The 20,824-nt window shown below is 37.9% G+C and overlaps 1 protein-coding gene across 1 annotated transcript in view; it reads right to left on the bottom strand.

Moving 5' to 3' along the window:
• PDE4D (phosphodiesterase 4D) overlaps positions 1 to 20,824 on the bottom strand; it is a 1,404,509-nt gene that overhangs the window by 1,099,048 nt on the left and 284,637 nt on the right. The gene's annotated exons all lie outside the window — the stretch shown is intronic.

The raw sequence follows: 20,824 nt of genomic DNA on the forward strand, positions 1-20,824 counted from the left end.
CAGATTTTTCAGAGAGAAGTTTGACCTAATCCCATAGGCTCCTAAGTGCCCACTAATTTTACCCTGTCTGCACAGAAGATAGGTAACATGCATACTCGCCCCAGTGTCCTTTGGCTAAATCTGCACAAAGACAAAGAAATAAAGTCCCTTATAGTTCCTCATACCTTCTAAAGATATAAATTAACAGAAAGGACTGCTTCTTGGAATAGATCTGAGGGTGACCACAGAGTCTGCCTTCTATTTATACCCTGCCTCTTTTCTCCAACGTGCCCTGTGAAAGCTGTCCCTTACTGAGCTCTGGCTAGAAATTATATAATCTGATATCTACAATGAGCTCGTGGTACAAATGAGGAAACTGAGGTACAGGAAGGTAAGTAATTTGCTTAAAGTCACAGGACTACCTGGAACAACACAGGAATGTTGCCTTATGCACTGATTTTCCTAAAACTCACTCCACAAGGCAACTCAGAGGCATCTTTCAGAGTGCTCAATAGAGTTCAACAGCTTAGCTCTGGCGGAAGTTGTACAATCTGTTGGTAACACAAGGATGGCCCTGTAGAGTTAGGTTGTAGGTCAGGCTTTTCAGGCACCATTCAGCTACCTCACAGAAGCCAGGGTGATGGGTCTCAACCAGAGGGGTCAGGTGACCTGTGACGTACACATTTAATATGATCTCATCTCACACTCTATGTTCCAACACCAACCCACAAACCCTCCACTCTAGTCTGAATGGTTTAATCCTTCCAGCAACTGGGACACGTTCATTTCCCCTCCTAGCCCTTAACTCTTCTATTCTTCAAAGTCCAGCAGGTCCTTCTTTCTAATGACAACTGACATTGCAATTCACCTAGCTTTCTACTTTTTCTGAATTCCAATAATAAAGGCTACGTTGTGCCATGTTATCATCTGCTATCTTGCTTGGTTCCCTAATTGTTTTATGGGTTTAATCTTTCCTTCCACAACTGTGACTTGAGTAAGGCACATTTTAAGGCCTTTTCCATACTGCAAGTTTTATAATTATAAAATACAGACTACTAAGGTTGAAAGCAATTCATTATCATTCTTTTGCCTTCTCCCCAAGGCTTAGCATAACACTGAACCCCTAGAAACCACTCAATAAAATATATTAAAAATAGAAGTATAAGTCCATTAAAAATCATTTTAATAGGTGGTATAAAATTTGAAATAAAATTTTATCAAAATGTGGAAAATACTCATTTTTAATATTCATCAAAGAAATGAAAATTAAAATCCCAAGATTTCTGTTGTATTGCCTACAAATTAACAAAGTTAAGGGTTTGGTTTTTTTTAAATAAAATACTTAAGGGGTGCCTGGGTGCTCAGTCAGTTGAGTATCCGACTCTTGATTTCAGCTCAGGTCATGATCTCATGGTTCATGAGTTCGAGCCCTGTGTTGGGCCCTGTGCTAAAAATGTGGAGCCTGCTTGGGATTCTCTCTCTCTGGTCCTCCCCCACTCATGTGCGCACTCTGTTCTGTCTCAAAATAAACACATTTAAAAAATTAAAAAATTCTTGATAATGCTGTACAATATGATGAACTATGCATTTCATATATTGCTTATAAGCTTTCTTTAGAAAGAAATTTGATTAATTACCAGAAGTTATAATGGTGCTATATATTTTTACATAGTAATTCAGAAAAGCAACCTGAAATATGGCAAGTGCTTTATATGCAAATGTGTTCCCAACAATGGTACTTACAGTAATGAAAATTTAAAAACAATTTAGATGTCAAGAGTAAGGGAATAGCTAAATAAAATATGAGAAACCTCATAATATACTATATAATTAAAAATATGTATAGTACAAGATATTTTTAATTACATGGAAAAATGTTTTTTCTGCTATAATGTTAAACGACATAAGCAGGATTAAAGTTGCAGATATAGCATATTTTTATAAAAAGTTATACACAGAGAAAAGACTGGAAAGAAATATAGGAAAATATTAGTGGCAGTATTTAGGTTTTAGTATCATAGATGTTTCTACCTTTCTTTCTATATCCCTCAGCTTCTTAAATTTTCAACATTTGGGAAAAATTAACACTTAAAAGTCAAGTTAAAAGAAAGTACTTGAGTGAGCTTGGAACAGGTCATTGATCCTCTCTTCCTACTTCAAAGCATCCTTTAAGTGGTAAGCTTTTGTTGGTGTAATTGTTAGGAGTTTAGTGCACTGCATGTCCATTAATTTGAGCATTTGTTTTTGTATGCCTAACTATGCTCTTTTATGCAACATGCTAGACGTGGCCTTTTGGGAATCTATAAACTGGGAAGAAGCTTAGTTGGAAAGGGATAGCCAATATTAAGTTCTCGCTCACTGGCTCTGCTATTTCTTCTTCCATTTGGGTGTCAGTTGATCTCTTTTCTTTTGGCCTCAGTCATGGTGACTATCACACACACACACACACACACACACACACACACACACACACACCCCTCTTCAGGCTCTGCTTCTCCTAGAAAATCAGTTACTGAGGTTCCCCATAAGCTAGTTTCCAATAATACAAAACAACATACGGAACTCAGACAAATGCAAATTAGGAATCCACAAACAAGAGATTTGGGTTTTGTAGGACTGACAAGAGCTCAAGCCACAAAACATTTTCATTTGCATTATAAATTGGGGAAAAAAGCATGGGTGAGGAAATGCTTGTCACTATTTGCAATAAAAATATTCATAAAGTAATAAATGAATGGTTGAACTCTTTACCTCAGATGAGCTTCAAGAATCTTACCTTTTGAATGATTTAAAGCTTCTTCCTAATGTCTTCCTAAACATTCTATCAAACACTCCATCTCAGCTTCCTGTCTAACCCCATCTCACCTTCACTTACCTCTTTGAAAGGATGAGGTGTTTCTTCTCTCATGTGGAGCTGTGTCTTCTATCTACTCTCTACCTTCCATCCCCCTTTCTGCTCTAGCTGCCTTCTTCTCTCAAACTCTAAATATTCTCTTGAGTCTCTCCTCTCGTTAAAAAATAATCTTCCTTAACCCTATATTCCCTCCCTTCCAAATGTTATTCTTTCTCTCCATAATCAGATGATTTGAAAGAATGTCTATTAAAGTCACTTTCTCCACCTCTTTACTCCTACTTCCACCTCTCACACTACTATACCCTAGTTTTACTCCTTCTACTCTTTAAATTCCTTCTCTAAAGATTCTAGACCACCATACTGCCAAATATAATAAACACTTTCCAAATTCTCTGACTAGAGCTCCCTACTCTAAAATTGTCCCTTGTTCATTCTAGAAACTCTCTCTTCTGTCTTTTGTGATTTCACTCTCTGCTGGCTGATTGCTTGACCTCTTACTACTTCATGGAGTCTTTTTTTTTTGTCCACCCCTTAAACATGGGTGATACCACTGCTCTTAGTCTTTATCAGTCTTCCTAAACAAGAATGTGTATCAAAATTAGCCAAGGAATTCCATAAAATGCAGATTCCTGACCCTCCACTAATGCATCAGATCCTCCAGGATATGGAGGAATCCACTTTTTTTCAAGTTTATTTAGTGTGTGTGTGTGCGCACATGTGTGTGTGTGTGTGTGTGTGTGAGAGAGAGAGAGAGAGAGAGAGAGAGAGAGAGATTGAGATTGAGATTAAGTGAGGTGGTAGCAGAGAGAGAAGGAGAGAGAGAATCCCAAGCAGACTCCACACTGCGAGTGCAGAGCCCCATTGCAAGGCTCCAACTCATGAACCATGAGATCATGACCTGAGCTGAAATCAAGAGTTGTACACCTAACTGACTGAGCCGCCCAGGTCCCCCTGGAGGAATCTGCTTTTGAACCAATTCTCCATATGATACTCAGGAAGCTTTTAGAGCACCTGATGGTTGATTAGCACTTGGGCATTTCTGGTCTACATAATACACCTGGGCAATCTATTATTTTTCATTGTTTAGCCCTATGTATGCTAGCAACTTATATGTATGTTAATCATATAAATACATACATATGTATGACTTTTCCTGAGCTTCAAATCTGTTCATCTCAACAACATTCCTTAGAAGATCCATAAGTATCTCAAATACGTGTCCATATATGAACTCAGCCTTTTTTCTTTCTTCAAACTCAAATATGTTCTTCTTCTCCCTCCCCCCCCCCCCCCCGCTCCCTCTCTCTCTCATTTAATGGTACCACCATCCACCCAGGCCCTCAAGACAAACTCCTGACCTCTTCCCTGATCGCAAATACTCAATCAGTGATCACACCCTACTAGCATACCTGGCAAACATTCCTCAGCTCTATCTTGCAGGTCTAGGACCACCAGGGTCTTTCCAAATTTTTATCTACACCATTTCTGTAGGTACCTGCTAATAGGTCTCCTTGACATCAACACTGCCTACTTGTCCCTCCACACATTATGTTTCACTCACTTGTTATACTGAACCATTTGTAGCTGCCCACATGCTCCATGCTGTCTCCCACTTCCATGTCCGTGTTGTCCATTTTTCCCCTTCCTCTTTCCCATATCCACTTTCTTCCATCTTTACTTGGCTACTACTGCTTCAAGTTTCAGTTAAAGTGTTAAGTCCCCCTTAAAGAGTTTCCTGATTCGCCAACATCCCCAGCCCCACCCTCATTGCCAGCCTGAACCAATGCCACTGATCTCTCCTTCCATTAATGCCTCCTGGATGCCCTCAATAGTATATTCACCAAATTATACTGAAATGATCTCTGTTTCTGATCTCTGTCTCACTGCCACTCACTGCCACCCTGGACTCCAAGACTCTTGAAGGCAGAAAACATTTCATGTTTGTGTAGACAATCACAACTGAACATATGCTCAATATATTTTTTTACTGAATTGTACTGAATTGAACGGCTTCCCTTGACTAGAATTACAAGAAGCAATGCACATTTTGTCTCTAGACTAGGAACAATCAAATATTTTCTTTTGTAGTTTATACCCATACAAAACCATCATCCTATTCCCTTCTCCTCCCACAATATGTTAACAGTAGTCCCTCTTACTCATTCACCAGGCATTTACTAGGCACCTGAGGTATGCAATGCACTGTGCCAGGGTCGAGGGCTACAAAGATAAACATGATAAAATGTCTCTCCACAAGGAGCTCACAGACTAGTGGGGGAGAGAGAGAGATAGTACAATTCACTAAGTGCTCTAATGGAGGCTCAGAATAGCTGGTGTGGGACCCAGAAGAGGCAGAAAGTGATTCATACACCTAATGGCTTCAAAGTCTGTTCTGAGTTATTCTGCTGTTACGAACACTTTGCTTTAAGTTATTCAAATGCCATTTCATAGACTGATATTTTTCCCCAAGTAGAGGGAAAGCAACACTACAATAGGGACTGGTAGTACCTTTCATCTCTTTTGTACAACTTGTCAGATCTCTGTCCCTAAAGACAGGTGGCTATAGAATTCTACACCCAGAAACTGTTGTGCAAATGCCTGTTGAATGAACACGTGCAGGTGATAACCCTTACATAAGAGAACAGAAGCCACTTTTAACTTCAGCATAAATTTATGATAAAATAATCAACATTTTGGAAGATAGAGTACATCATGTGGCTCCCAAGGTAACCCAATTCTTCACTTCCAAGGGTATGGATATGTGAAAATTTCAACACTCGCCTTATTTCAAAATAGTCCAGCTGAGTCATTTAGCAGCAAATAAATTACATTTCTTTTTGGATTCCATGCTTTGTGGCCTTTCCCACCACCACCCCCCCCCACCTGAAATAATTGCAGCTCTCTAAAACACAAGTTTTCACCCTAAATAAAGGGCCAGGGACTTTGCAATTCATCTCTCACAAATGTTGAGTTTGTTACTTGAGCATACCTTGCTCTGATTTGAGCTCCCTGCTGTAGTGAGGAAAGTTACAACAGAAGCGTCTTTTTAACAACTTTCCTAACTGTATCCCTCCCACTCCCTCATTAGGGTGCTCTTCCAGGCCCGGGCAGTGGGAGGTGACTAGAGTAGTTCTGTTGTGTGAATCATAGGACAGCATAGTGCATAGTCTGCTGGCCTGAGGCCAAGAAAGAAGGACCCTTTGGGATGTGTCATCACCAGCTAAGTTATAACAGATCCATTGAGAGCCTCAGGACAAAAACCCTTGAGTCATCAAGAGGGAAAACAAAATGATGGTAAGACAATCCCCACAAAATCTCCAGTTTTAACTAGTCACTATCTACAAAGGATGGAGTTCACTGAAGCATTGAAGCTTTTTTCGTTTTCAATATTTTCTTTCCCACATCAGATTAAAATAAAAGCCTACCACCATCTGAGTGCTTCTAAATTTGAGAAATATTTGAGTAATATTGTCATTGAAGGCTGTGGGATATATGCATAGACAGGGAGTCTACAAATCATGCCTTACAAATCACAGTCGGTACTTTCCATAATGAGATGAGCTCAGTTGTAAAAGATAAACTATTCCATCCCACTGGTTAAAACAAGAAAAACATTATATAGATGATGGATCAATTGGTGATAGGTAGGTAGGTAGTTGGGTAGGTAGATAGGTAAGAAAGACAAAGAGAGAGGGAGCTGAGAGGTGACGAAGAGGAGGAGGAAAAGGGAGAGAGATCCAACTCATAGATCCTGGATTCTATTATGTATATGATTTTCTCCATCTGAGCTGCAGAAGCAAAACTATCATCTCTAAAGAAATATAAGCCAGATATTTGCAGAACTTCCTTTTTAAACTAACCCACCCATTTTTACGTTAGCTGACTCTACTTATCAATTAGCAATGAATCCTACTTCTTATTTTTCTACAAAATCTACATGGTGAATAGCTCCCTTGAGCAAAATTACAACGTCCCTATTTTAATAAGTTACTAGGGACCTAGTAATACTACTATTTTAGATTACGTGGTATACAATGAGAATTTGAAAAAAAATAAACCAAAGATAAAAAGACACGGGAAAAATGGACAGAGCCTCATGCAGAGCTTACTTAAGGCAGGTGATGAAAGCTTTTCTAATGAGACTTCAAACGAACAACTTTTATCCTGACACCAAGTAACTCAGTACCCTCAGGCTATCATTTCTCCCTGATTAACAATTGCTACTGAAGGAGTCATACCCTGAAGGCTACACAAACAGCAGAAAAACAAGGCAGAAAATGAAAAAGTTCATTGTTAATTGAAAGAAACATAAACAAGGAAATTAACAAAACCAAGAAACCAAAGACTGGAAATAAAACCCAAACTTCTCAGTTCTCCACCTCTTAGACAGGGACAACCCACTTAGCATGCTTCAAGGGAATGAGCCCACTGTGGAACTGTCATTAACACAAACACAGTGAAAACTGTACATGCCCCTAAGTTTCAGTGGGAGCCAAGGAACAAGTTTTTAATCAAAGGTAAAATGCTCTTGTCCTTTTATGTTAAAATTAAAACAACAGCAGAAGAGAAACTGGACAAAGAATTTGAATTTTTTTTTTCTGCTCAAGAATTTTATTATTTTACCATTTCATGATGGGTGTTAATGGTAACAGGCAACAATGTCAAGATCTATTAAGGCAGAAATTATAATACCCTTCTGCCAGGGGACAGTCATTTTCAACATACTCTTTCTCTTTGCTATTTGCATATTCATATATATGGGAGACAGAATCAAGTCAACCCCTCAGTAGGGTTCCTTTTTCTTCTGTTTTCATTCCTGAGGAGGTCTTTAGTGCATTGCATTCCAAAAGAAGAGATTTTAAGATACCATCTGAAGTAGAAGAATTTACATTATAAATGTTTATTCAGAGAAGAAAAGGAAAGGAACAGAATAAATTGGTGGGATGTCAGGAATTTTGGAATTTCCTGATTTCGTGACCTTGAGGAGTAATGTAACGCTTTTGAATGTCAAGTTCGTGGTCAATATATATGGAGCTACTGAAACCAATACTGCAAGGCCGCTGTGTAGACTAAATGAGAAACTGGGGTCAGCACATACTAAGCATCATACCTGCATGAAAGGAGGTGTTTCCTAAACACTAACTTCATTTCACTTTGTTTAGCCTCTACTTGAGTAAGCAAAGATTGGTTTTATTAGGAAACTCAGATTTTACTAATGTTGCAAAACTCTTTCATTAACAATAGACTTTTTTTTTCCCAGGAGTATTATTCTGCAGTTACCCTGGAACAGATTAAGGACCCTGTCCTAATTCTCAGGACACTCAAATGTAGTGCAAGATTTAATCTTTACTTTCTGTGTCCAAGCCTAAGTTCTTCCACAGCCCTTTCTAAGGTCAAACGGACATTTCAAATCTTACTTTCAGAGGTTTTAAATCCCTTTCACTCTGATACCTTCTTCTTCAGTACTCGTTGAATGAGCTTTAAAATGAACTCCATCACTCTGCCACAAGAAGTTAATTGTAAAACCCACTCTCAACTGCAAGCACTGAGCAGCTCTCAAGTTTCTCAACAAACCTGAAAGCCCCTGAGTGTACTGAAAGGACAAGCAGAGGACCCTAACTCACAGAAGAGAACACACCTCTGTTGAATGATCCCCATGATTACCCAGTAGCTGCTCAGAGCTTAGTTGCTCTAATTGGAGCCTGTGCTGAATCACTGCCATTCATGTAAGTACCCATCTGGCACCTTAAATTAGATTTTGTTCCCTTTTCATTTATAATGGTGATGAGTGATGGAAGTACCTAACAGCAAAACCCCTAAAAGATTATTTTGCTAATAGATGAATTTCTCAGTGGAAATGGAAATGGCAGTTTCTTTTCTAAGGATCTGGCTATCTTTTATCACCCAATGGTTTATTAGCTCAATTTTTCAAAAGGACAATACTACTTGGGACACTGGAGTTTTTATCTTTAAAAATCTCTTTAATTCACTGAAGAAGTAATATAAGGTAAAACATATAATTTGCAAAATAAAATCAAATTTAATGTCTGAAATCTAAGTAGCCAAGGACAACAAATTTGTAGTAAAAAAGGTATTTAAGTTTCCAGCTCATCTAAAACCTTGTCATCTGAAAATAATATCACGCCATACCATACTGTGCCACAAAGATATTGTTATTAATCATTTTATTCTCAAATATTATTTGGTAAAGAGCCGGTTAGACCACAACAATAGCTAGAATTCTCAATATTTTGGGGTGACACCAGTTTATCACTTATATTTAATATAAATCACTATATTATAGTATCTCAGAACCTTAAAATATTACTATTAATAATAATTATTATTTTTATAATTTATTTTTGCCTATTCAGCTTTTAAGGACCAAGACTATCCTGGCTCTGTTACTTATTATGTGACTTTGAGCAATTTACCTGGCCTCTTTTTCTAACTTAGTTTTTTTTTATTTGTAAACTAGAACTACAATATCCTGATTCATACCCCTGTTGGAAGGAATACAAAATTCATAGAGATAAAGTGCTGGAAACTGTGATAGCACACAGCAAGCACTCATTAAATATGAGGCATCATCATCCTATTTCTTTCTTAGTATCGAGAAATTATAATTTGTTTACAGTGAATGCACAGTAAATATATAATGGAGACCACTGTTTTGAAAATAATAATCCAATATATTTTTATTGCTTCTAAATCATGTTGCTCTGAAGATATCCCACACTCATTAAATCACTTACTTTAGCCTGATGAGGGAGAAGAGAAATTATTAAAACACCAGGTATGCTGAGGGAAAAACTAATCCATTTTAAATTCCAGAAGGGGCATACCCCCACCACTGAATTTCCTCACATCAACATAGGGCAGAAATACTGTTTTAGGCAGATGGGAGTCTAGGATACCACCCAGAAGACTCCCTGATGGGCCAAGTGACGCTAAAGGTAACCTACAACTCCTATATGCCCCTAGTAGGAAAGGGGGTGGCTGACAGTGCTGGCTGGAGAGGAGGACTGTGATGGTTAAGAAAAGGTGCAGTGACACTAAAGAAGATAGTTGTCAGGAGGATTTCCCTAACTGGGGATGAAATAAGAATCCCAGCCAGATTTAAGGAAAACCACAGCTCCAGCAAGGGTTGGGTTTCTGCTCAGTGGGCAAAGAGACCTGTGTCCCCTAAAAGCAATTCTTGTTCTTTGCTCATGAAAGAGGACAGAACAGGAGCATTAAACCAGTTTTAGGGAGGCCAGAGGGACATGGACTATATCATTGCAGAGATGAGTGATACCAAAACACTCAACTGGAAAACAGCATATGAACCAAAGCTCCCTTTCCCCAATGCTATGAGGACAATAATAATTTCATTATTATAATCACAAACATGTACCAGGCATTTACTGTGTGCCAGGCAATGTTTGAATCACTTAAAATATATTACTCATTCAATTCCCACAAAATTCTATAAAATTACTACCATTTTGATGCCTAATTTGTAGATGGAGAAACAAAAAAAAAAGGGGAGACACAAAAAGTTATTTAACAGTCCAAGATGCTATGGCTAGTAACCTGTGAATTCAGAAAACCTGTTTCCTCCTGCACCCAAAAACCATTTTGTTTTTTAGGTAAGGGGCAAGAACTAATTGAAAAGGAGAAACACAATCTTGATCTAGAGCTAAACTTTGAACTGAATACTTACCCAACAGAAACCATTCTAATGCCTAAAAGAACTAAAATTAAGGGTTTTTTTTTTCACCTTTATCAGTGGGAAAAGTACTCCTAGAGATAGAAGACTGATTATAGGAAATAAGCCACAGTGTTTCTATATCTAAATTATACTGAGTTGGGGCACTTGGGTGACTCAGTTGGTTGAGCATTGGACTGTTGATTTGGGTTCAGGTGATGATCCAAAAGTCATAGGATCAAGCCCTGCAGAGGGCTTCACTCTGAGCATGGAGCCTGCTAAACATTCTCTCTCTCTCTTTCCCTTTGCCTCTCTCTCTAAAATTAAAGACAAAACAAAACAAAACAAAACAAAAAAAAGTAGTGAGTCAATAGTGACCCTATAATAAATGTTAGCCAATATAAGTACACCAAACTTCCAATATAAAGTGGAAATTTCACTCCATTTATTTCATTCACTTTGCTCCCAAATTCACTTTGAAGCAATCATAGGAGTGCAGCAAAAGAAAAATCAAGGAAGGGTGCCATCAATTTAGGGAATTTCTGTAAAACAGTCCACAGAATCCAGACTGTCCACTAGTCTATACACTCTGGAATGTGAGACAAGTTTAATAAGAAGAAATCTATTGATAAAATTTGTCATATCAATAGATCAATGAAGAATCCTCTCTCACAATGTGAAAAAAGTCAACAGTGAGTTCTGATTTTCAAGCTTTAATAAAAGAGGAATATATGGCATACCTTCCTTAAATAGCCTATGTATTGCTTAGTGGTGAAAGAGTGCAGACATGCCCATGAAAGTCAGGAGCAGGAGAAGGACACCCACAACCATCACCCATAGTTAACAACATGTTTCAAGTGTTAGGTGATAAATACAACAAAAGAGTCATACATATTGAAAACGAGGAGGCAAATCTATAATTATGTTAAAGAAATTAGAAATTAAAAATACATGTTTAGTAAGGTGATTGATTACAAATCAATATTTTCCTAGACCCAAACCATTGGAAATGTCATAGTTACCAAAAAACCCTCGAAAACAATAAGTATGAAGATTTGGGGGTTTTGTTTGTTTATAAAAGTAGAGGGGATATATGAAAAAAAATACTACTTTACGGAAGAGGATAAAAGGAGGCAAGAAAAGAAATAACAGGTTTCTGACGAGGAAAGAACTGCAGTTCCAATCATCTACAGTTCTGATTGAAATAACATTTTCCTATTTATTTCCACTTAGATTTTTTATTATAGAAACATTCACAAATGCACAAAGGCAGAGAAGATAGCGGACCCCAGGTACAGATCATACAGCAAACAGTATCAATGTTTTTCCCATACTCCTTCTTCTACCCTCAACATGCACTCCTCCCAATCTCCCTGCTTGCATCATTTAAAACATCATATAAATAAACATATACATTTATCTAGAAAATTTCTGAAAAATAGTAATAATGAAGGAAGAATTTCTAAGATAATTAAAATAATTTATTCTGGCATAAGAGTAGAAGAAAACCCACTGGAACTGAATAAAAATACCAAAGAGACACAACTATAATAAGAATTTGATATTTGATAAAGGTAACAATGTAAATGTTTAGAGCATGGGTTATTAAGTCCTTATATTGGGGCAACTTGATAATCACTTGGAAACAAAGCCTAATACATAACCTTCATATCATAACAATAAATTCCACATGAATTCCAGGTATGATTGTGGAAAAATGAAGTCATGGAAGTACTAGAATAAGATACTCATAAATATTTTATTTCTTTAAGGGTAAGGAAGGTCTTTCTAAGCATTATATATGTCAGATTCATTGCTAAGTGTGTAAACTAAGAATATGATTGAACTAATTTTGAAAATTAAAAAATATGTATCAAAATACTTTTAGAACACAAAATACAAACTAGGAAAATATCACCTATTTTATGGAGTTACAACAGGAAGAACTCTTAAAAATCAGTAAGAAAAATATTTATTCAAAGGATACAGGAGTGCTGATTTGAAGGGGCACGTGTACCCCAAAGTTTATAGCAGCACTATTGACAATAGCCAAAGTATGGAAAGAGCCCAAATATCCATTGATTGATGAATGGATAAACAATATGTGGTATATATACACAATGGAATATTACCGGGCTATCCAAAAGAATGAAATCTTGCCATTTATAACAACGTGGATGGAACTAGAGTGTATTAATGCTAAGCAAAATAAGTCAGTCAAAGACAAATACCTTATTTCACTCATATGTGGAATTTAAGAAACAAAACAGATGAACATAGGGGAAGGGGATCAAAAAGTAAGATAAAAACAGAGAGGGAGACCAAGCAAATAAGAGACTCTTAAATACAGAAACAAACTACAGATTGCTGGTGAGATGCTGGGTGGGGGAATGGGCTAAATGAGTGATGTATATGAAGAAGTGCACTTGTTGAGATGAGCACTGGGTGTTATATGAGCACTGGGTGATGAATCACTGAATTCTATTCCTGAAATCATTATTACACTATATGTTAACTAACTTGGATTTAAATAAATAAATATAAATAAATAATTTAAGAATATGTCCCAGTAAAAGGCAAATTCACAAAAGGTAAATTGAAATTTGAAATCAATGTATAGAAAAATCAACCTCACTAGTAAACAATATAAAAAACCAAATAAGGAGATGTCCTACTTTGTCCGTCAGATGGTACATTAAAATTAAAAAATCACACTGAGTGTCGGAACACTCATTTACTGCCAGTGGGAATATAATCAGTACAATACTTCTAGACAGGTATTTGGCAAATATATCAAAAACCTGATAAACATGCATGCCCTTTGAATCAGCAGGAGAAGGAGATCCACAGATGCACATTCAAAGACAATGCTCAAAGCATGGTTCGTAACAGGAAAAAAAAAAATGTGAACAAAGTAAATACCCAACAATGGAGGATTATCTTAATTAGGATTGCTGTAAATATATAGTGGAATATTATGAGGCTATCAGAAATAATGATGGAGATGTGTATATAAAGATGTTCATGATAAACTGTTAAGTGAAAAGCACAGGTTACAGAACTGTATTTATAGTATGATCCCATTTCTATGCATATACCTACTTAGAAAACAATCTCAAAGAATATACATCAAAATTTAACACAGTTTAGCTCTAGAATTACGGAAGGTTTTCTCCTTTTGTTTCTGTGCCTAACGTAAACTAGTTTTTCTACAGTGAAAGTGTGCTATTTGCATTATAAAACTAACTAACAAAAAAAGTATATAGAACTATAGCTTTAAGTATAGCTTGCAACTAAAGGCCAAAGGTGTAGGGAGAAAGAGTGATAATGGAACTCTACAGTCAGGATTGGGTTGATGCTTCTAATGTGAACAATGATGCAGAATATCCCCCACTTGTCTGCAGATCATGTATTTCAGATTGCTAACTTGTATACCCTGGCTGCTATGAAACATGAAGCAGGCTTTGAAATTCAAGCATCATTTTGAAAATCAAGTATCATATAGAAATTCAAACTTACGGCCATTACAGTTATTTCTCCTGAGTATCCACAAAGTTAGACAAAGCAAGGAATCTTAAAAAATAATAGATGATGGACGTGTTTATAAAAATGCACAATTTTTTTTTAACTTGTCAAGTATTATTCCTGAAGCAAGAATTAGTTTACATGTTTCAGATACAAAGCTTAATGGACTTACTGTATACAAAAGCACTTGCCAAAAACATGTTTCTGTAAATTAAAAGAGGAGCAACCATATTGGGTTTTTTTTTTTATGTTTATTTATTTTTGAGAGAGAGACAGAGACAGAGCACAAGTCGGAGGAGGGTCAGAGAGAGAGGGAGACACAGAATCTGAAACAAGCAAGCTCCACGCTCTGGGCCTCTGAACAATCAGCACAGAGCCCAATGTGGGGCTCGAACCCACAAACCGTGAGATCGTGACCTGAGCCGAAGTTGGATGCTTAACTGACTGAGCCACTCCAGCACCCCAACCATGTTGTTTAACGTGAACAGGCAGGAAGCCTCCAGGTGCCACACGACCTCTCTCACAGCCTGCAAGATCCTTGATCAACTGGAGCCTGGCCTAGCACTATGCCCAGGAGCAATCTGATTCCAAGTCAAGAGGCATTTACAGAGCTCTACATTAACAAGCACTTAGAGAAAAAGAAAACAGACATTGAGTGAGGGGCAGCTTCTTGCCAGACACCACGTTATTAGCTTATACCTCTTACTCAACTTAGTTCCTCAAAATCTGTGTGGGGGTGGGGGTGGCATTACCCTCATTCCGGAGATGATAAAACCAAGCCCAAGAAAAATGAAATTTTCCCAAAGTGTCACAAGTAACAAGTAGTAGAAGAGAGATTCAAACCCAAATCTCTCTGGCTCAAAGCTTTATGCACTATTCAAAAGGCTGTAAAGACCAATTTGATTCAGGCACCCTAAAGCAACAGGAGGTTGGAAGGTGGGGAGGTTAAGCAAACAAGACTATTAAGCCAGAACGCCCGGGTTGAAGTCCCAGCTCTGTCTCTGGTTAGATGTGTGGCCCTGTACATGCTTCTCAACCTGTACTCAGTTTCCTCCCCTGCAAATTAGGGGTAATAGTAGTATCTGCCTCATAAATTGTAAGAATTCATAAAAGTTAAGTATAAAGGATTAGGGATTTTTCTTGACATGTAGTAAGCATCAGTGTGCGGGGCTTGTGTGGTCACTTCGCGCTCCACTTTCCAAAGTTGGTCTTCATTGTATTCCCCACTAACCTTGTCTCCCAGCTTTCTCCCTGAAAGCTCCTTAAAGACCATGACTCGGATCCCCAGCTCAGCGAATGGGACCCCGCTTGATGCCAACGCTTCCGGAGTCAGCTGTACGCAGGCTTTCTGGAGTGTGAAATCTGCACACATTCAGACTCTATTTTGCTGTGCTCCGGCAGCCTATAGAGTGCCCCCCACGAGCCTCTGCAGGACCTCGGCAGTGCCGCCTCCCACTTGTCCCCCCTCTCAGAGTACACTGCTCTGCTTGCAAACTGGCAACATGCACTCCTGTCTCTACCAGTGGCACCTGCCCTTCTTGGAACAGATCCTACTTCCAGATTCTGGAGGTATAAATTTGAAAACGCACCCACTCTGACGCACAAATGCCCACTAAGCTTACGCTTGCACTCAGAGGGAGACAAAAGAGGTTTCTCAAGCTAGAGAACGCGTGCCCCTTCTCATCTCCACAGTACCCTGAAAAGATGGGAACTATAAAGGTACTTCATTTTAAAAACTGAACAATCTGGGGGAAAAAAATCAGACCAAATGCTCAACATTCAATTCATGCCAGTAAGTGAGGTATGTCCAAACATGGTACGATCGTGCACTAAGAAGTTACAGAAATTAGTATATGAGACAATGCTTCCTATACACCCTGGCTCTGTCAGCTTCTTTCCTTTCTGCCAAAGTACATTCACTAGGGCTGTACACTATGGCAGATACATCTTTCAAAAAAGATTTGCAGCGTAATACTTGATTTGAAATCACCTGCAGATCTTTCACTGCTTTTTGCCGCCTCTAATCTTATGTTAATAAGTGTTTAACGCTACCTCAGAAGTTCAAATCCATCCCAATTACCTTTAATGCGATAGGCATCTCCCTCAAGGAAACAGCAAAGTATTTATGAGAACACAAGGCTGTAAGGAAAAGTAAAATATACTGATGCTTTAAAGGACACATCACCCAACTTTGCTAGTGCCCTAGAAATGGAACAAATGACTTCTTTGGCCTCACCATTTATCCAAAATTTCTGTGCTTTGTTCTGAAATTCCCAAGTATTGGCATTTTTATTTTGCTTTTTGAAGATGAGGACTTTGTATCTACATTCTGTCTTTCACCCAGTCCTCAAAACTACATTTCACAATGTGATAGCTGGCATTCAAATTTCAGATATCATGAAAGCGAAACAAAACCCAACAGTGATTTTTCAAAAATGTATCTGTAGACAAGATGCATAGAGCTGTTGTTGGATTGTTACTGGAAGGAACCACTGTTGGACAAACCACATTTGAGTCTCTGTCCCAAAATGATGTCATGATTTCCAGCAGGACTCAATAAATACTCAGGATGAAAAGCCAAGCATTTTTTGAGCATCTCCCAAAGGTGTAAAATCTACCCTAAGAAGTATTTAAAGGAGAAAACAAGTATAAGGCATAAATCTCTTTAAACACTATCTTGTTCAGATAACCAGCCTGACACTAGAAACAATTACAGAACACTACAGTCTATAATTAGAGCTTAATACATTGTGTGGTACAGCTAATAAGTTCAAAAGTAATTAAGAAAAAGAAAAAAGAGAGAAGCTGTTGTAGGCTAGGATCAAGAAAAACAAAATGTACAGTTTTCAAGTAGACCTTTAAGGGTGTTAAGTGTAAGGATGAGCAGAAAAGGAAGGGAATGGCATCCATGCCCACAAGGAACAGCATAGGGGAAATAGACATGAAATCACTGAAGAAGAGGCAGAAACTAGTACATAGGTATATAATAGGTAAAGTGTGGCAGGTTACAAGGGAGAAAGATAGTCTTCTCTACCAGAACACAGAGAGGATGTGTTACAAGGAATAGAGGGAAATAGCCTGGGATCATTAAGTGGAAAGGAGATGATGGGGGGGCATTGGGTGCCAGTTGGGCCTGAATGATATGGCAGGGCCCTACTTTAAGAGGTATGTTCAGGGACACCTGGGTGGCTCAGTCAATTGAGCATCTGACTTCACCTCAGGTCATGATCTTCTGGTTCATGAGTTCCAGCTGCAAGTCAGGCTCTGTCCTGACACCTCAGGGCCTGGAGCCTGCTTCTGATTCTGTATCTCTCTCTCTCTCAACACCTCTCCTGCGCTCGCTCTCTCTCTCTCTCTCTCTCTCTCTCTCTCTCACTTTCTCTCAAAAATAAATAAACATTAAAAAACTTTTTCAGAGAGGTATATTCAACCAACAGAAGATGAATTAATGGGAGGTGATCTGATTCACTGGTTTGTTTTCCCACAGAAGTCCTTATTTTACAGCATAAATTGTAAAGATCAGGTCTTCTCATTATTTCTGAAACATGGAGTGATTACAAACATTCAGAATCTCAGTTCAAAGAGCAATAGAAATGTATTTGTTACATTGTTTTCATAAGAATTAAATTAGGTTTTGTATGAAAATTAATATATAGAAAGCACTTTAGTAAACATTAATTCTTTTCCCCAATAAGCTATTTCAGTATTTTAGAAATATTTAAAGATGAATTAAAAATAAGATTCTGAGATTTAGACAAAGCTGATACATACAAATGTCCCAAAGAATTACAGAACAATCACACTTTGTTTTTAATCAACTGTCTGATCTTATTTTGGTGTAATCAACATAAATCCAAGACTACTTCTGATTCCCAATGACTTCATAAATGAAAGAGTATACTGAGTTTTGACTCCAAATTTAGATGAGAAAATTATAATAGCATCTCTGCTGTGTTTATATAGACTCCAATTAAGCAATAGATATATCTAGTATGGGGCTTCCATCCATTTATCTTTTCTTTAAGAAAAATTTTTTTTACTGAGCACCTGCTAAGTGCTAAGCAGGGCTCTGGGCATTGGGAATACAGCAGTGAACAAAAAGATCAAATCCCTATGTTTATTTACCTTCAATTCTAAAAGAAGAAGACAGATAAAAGAGTGACATGTAAATAACAAACAAGTAACATAAATAATTAATGATTAAAATATTACGTGAGATAGTGATATGTGCAAGGTCAAAACCAAAATGTGTACGATGAGTCAGGGATTGCAGTTTTAAGTAGAATGACCTGGAAGAGATTCTCTGAAAAGATACCATCTGAGTAAAGGCCTGAAGCAGTGTAGGAGTGAGCCCTCTAAGTGTCTGCCAGTGTCCTGATGTGTCTGCAGCACAGTCAGGGTAGCTGAGGCTGAGTGAGCCCGGGACTGAGGAGTAGAGTGAGATGAGTTCAGAGAAGAAACAGTGTAGTTAGAGTTCTGGAAGGCATATACTACAGCAAATCTCTGAGTATATGGCCCCTTGTGGAGCAGGAAGGCATAGCAGGTCAGTGGTTGGCCCTTAGAGGACACACAAGCCCTGGAAGAGGCAGAAAATGGCACCATGTTCCAACCTAGCAATAGCCCGTTGTGCCCTTCCAGCCATTTTCAGTGGCTGCTTCCAACACCTAGTCTCAGAATCCCCTCTCGCCTAGTATACTAATATGTAGCAACCATGAGGGATATAATAAAGTAAAAATACGATAATGGTAGGATTGAACATCACCAACAAATCAGAGTACAGTCCACAAACTAGCCACACTACAAACCACCATTTGAGAATCACTATCCTAGAAGTGACAGGACATTCACTATCCAGCTTGCAGGAGATGCCAACAGGGCAGAAGGTGCCAGCGATGACAGATGGCATCTGCAGGAAGCACCTCACTGGGGTGAGGCAGCCAATGATAATCGTAAAATGGTGAAGGAAGAGGCAACTTGAATTTGATAAATTAAAACCAATTTCTGAGCTCCTCCCCTTTCCATCCAGGGATACAAAGCCAGGCTGGTTGGATTCATTTTCACTGACTACAGGAAGAGAAATTTGTGCTGGAAACCTCCATCTAGAGGCAGATAACCCTGCCAGGAACCATTAGAAAGCCTGCTTTCCCCAAAGCAAAATATTTTTCTTAATTAGAGTTAGTGGCCTGGGCACCTGATTTGCTCCCTCTTGTGCACTATAACTCTTATACTTTAAGTAATTAATAAGGAAACTCCTAAGGATATGAAGCCTCCCACTTCTTGGTGATGACCAAACATAATCATACTGTTGAAATATTAAAAACATGGCCATGTCATTATTTTCTCTCTGGGTAACAATGGGGATTTTGGAAAGGCTTCCTGTTGACAATTCTGGCACCACCTAAAACACAGAAATGCTAGAAAAATGTCAACATTTCAACCTCACAAAGTGCCTGTTGTTGTATGGTATTATATAAAATAGAGAAACAACCAGGACGGTAATGTCACAGGACGATGAAATATCACCGTTATCTTATGGCAATTCCCTCAACATCATTTTATGGTGGTATTTTTTCCCCAAAAGTAGTTTGGACATAGCATTTATTTCCTGAGATGGGTTTGGAAGTTACTGCACTTTTACTGAGACCGAGTGCCAAAAGGAGGGAGAGGAAGAGGGAGAGGGACAAAAAGAAAGAGAAATTGGGGGAGACAGAGAGAGGGAAAGAGACCAAGAGTGCAGACATAAACTGGCTATGTTTTTTTTTTTTTTTAATTATCTTCAACCTAATGAAGTGTTTGCTTTAAATTGGGAACTTCTTGCAATAATTACCTTACTTGAGAATTTAATCAAAGCTACCATAACATGATCAGAAACCTTCCTAAGTACATCACTTATTTGTAAGTAATTACTTCCCTAGTTGTGCAGCTATAAGGTAAAATGCACTCAAAACAAAAGAAAATGCACACCAGTTCAAATGCACAGCAAGTGCAAATTTTGAGATTCATACTTAGAAGCCACAAATGTCAAAGTAGCTTCTCACTTGTGAAAAATAAGTAATACTGCCAGTTTCCTTAACTACTCAACAAATGGACCCAATCTGATCTTAACCAGAGTTTTCAGTAAAATTACTAATTGTGGTAAGTTACAGCAATATTTAGGGTTTTCTTAAATCCAGTAATTCTGGCAAAGAGAAACAGAACTGAAAAAAAGTATACGTAAACCCTCAAGGTTTTCAATGACTTCTAAAAAGAGATGTTCCTTTTGTTAAAAAAACTAAAGCTTTTTTAAACCTCATTTTTATTTTTATTTGAAAAAAATACTTTTATTTTAAAAAATACAGGCTCATAAAATTATAAAATTGAACTTAAAATTTGAAACAGCAAAGTAACAAAACCCATAAAACCTTAAGTTCTTAAAACTGGGCAAATGAAACTGCATTCCATCAGGAACCCAATTAAATTATTTTAGACCTACTCCTCTGACAATTTAGCAAAAGAGTGAAGTCTTCCTCTACAAATGGATCTATAATTGAGGACAGAACCCCCACACACACACACCAAAAAAAAGAGGTACTTAAAAGCTATTTGGTAACTGCCCAAGAAACCAGAATGACTGTTTCCAACACCATTTCAAACCTCACCGCAAATACTTCACAGCATAATATCAGTATTATAGGGTTTCTTTGGGAGAGCGGGGGTTGTTGTTTTTCCTTTCTTTTGCAGAAAAATTAGATTACGGCGACGATTTTCTAGGGGACTAGAGTGTCAGAAGGATTGAG

Source organism: Panthera tigris, chromosome A1 (genome assembly GCF_018350195.1).
Source record: "Panthera tigris isolate Pti1 chromosome A1, P.tigris_Pti1_mat1.1, whole genome shotgun sequence".
Lineage (NCBI taxonomy): Eukaryota > Metazoa > Chordata > Mammalia > Carnivora > Felidae > Panthera > Panthera tigris.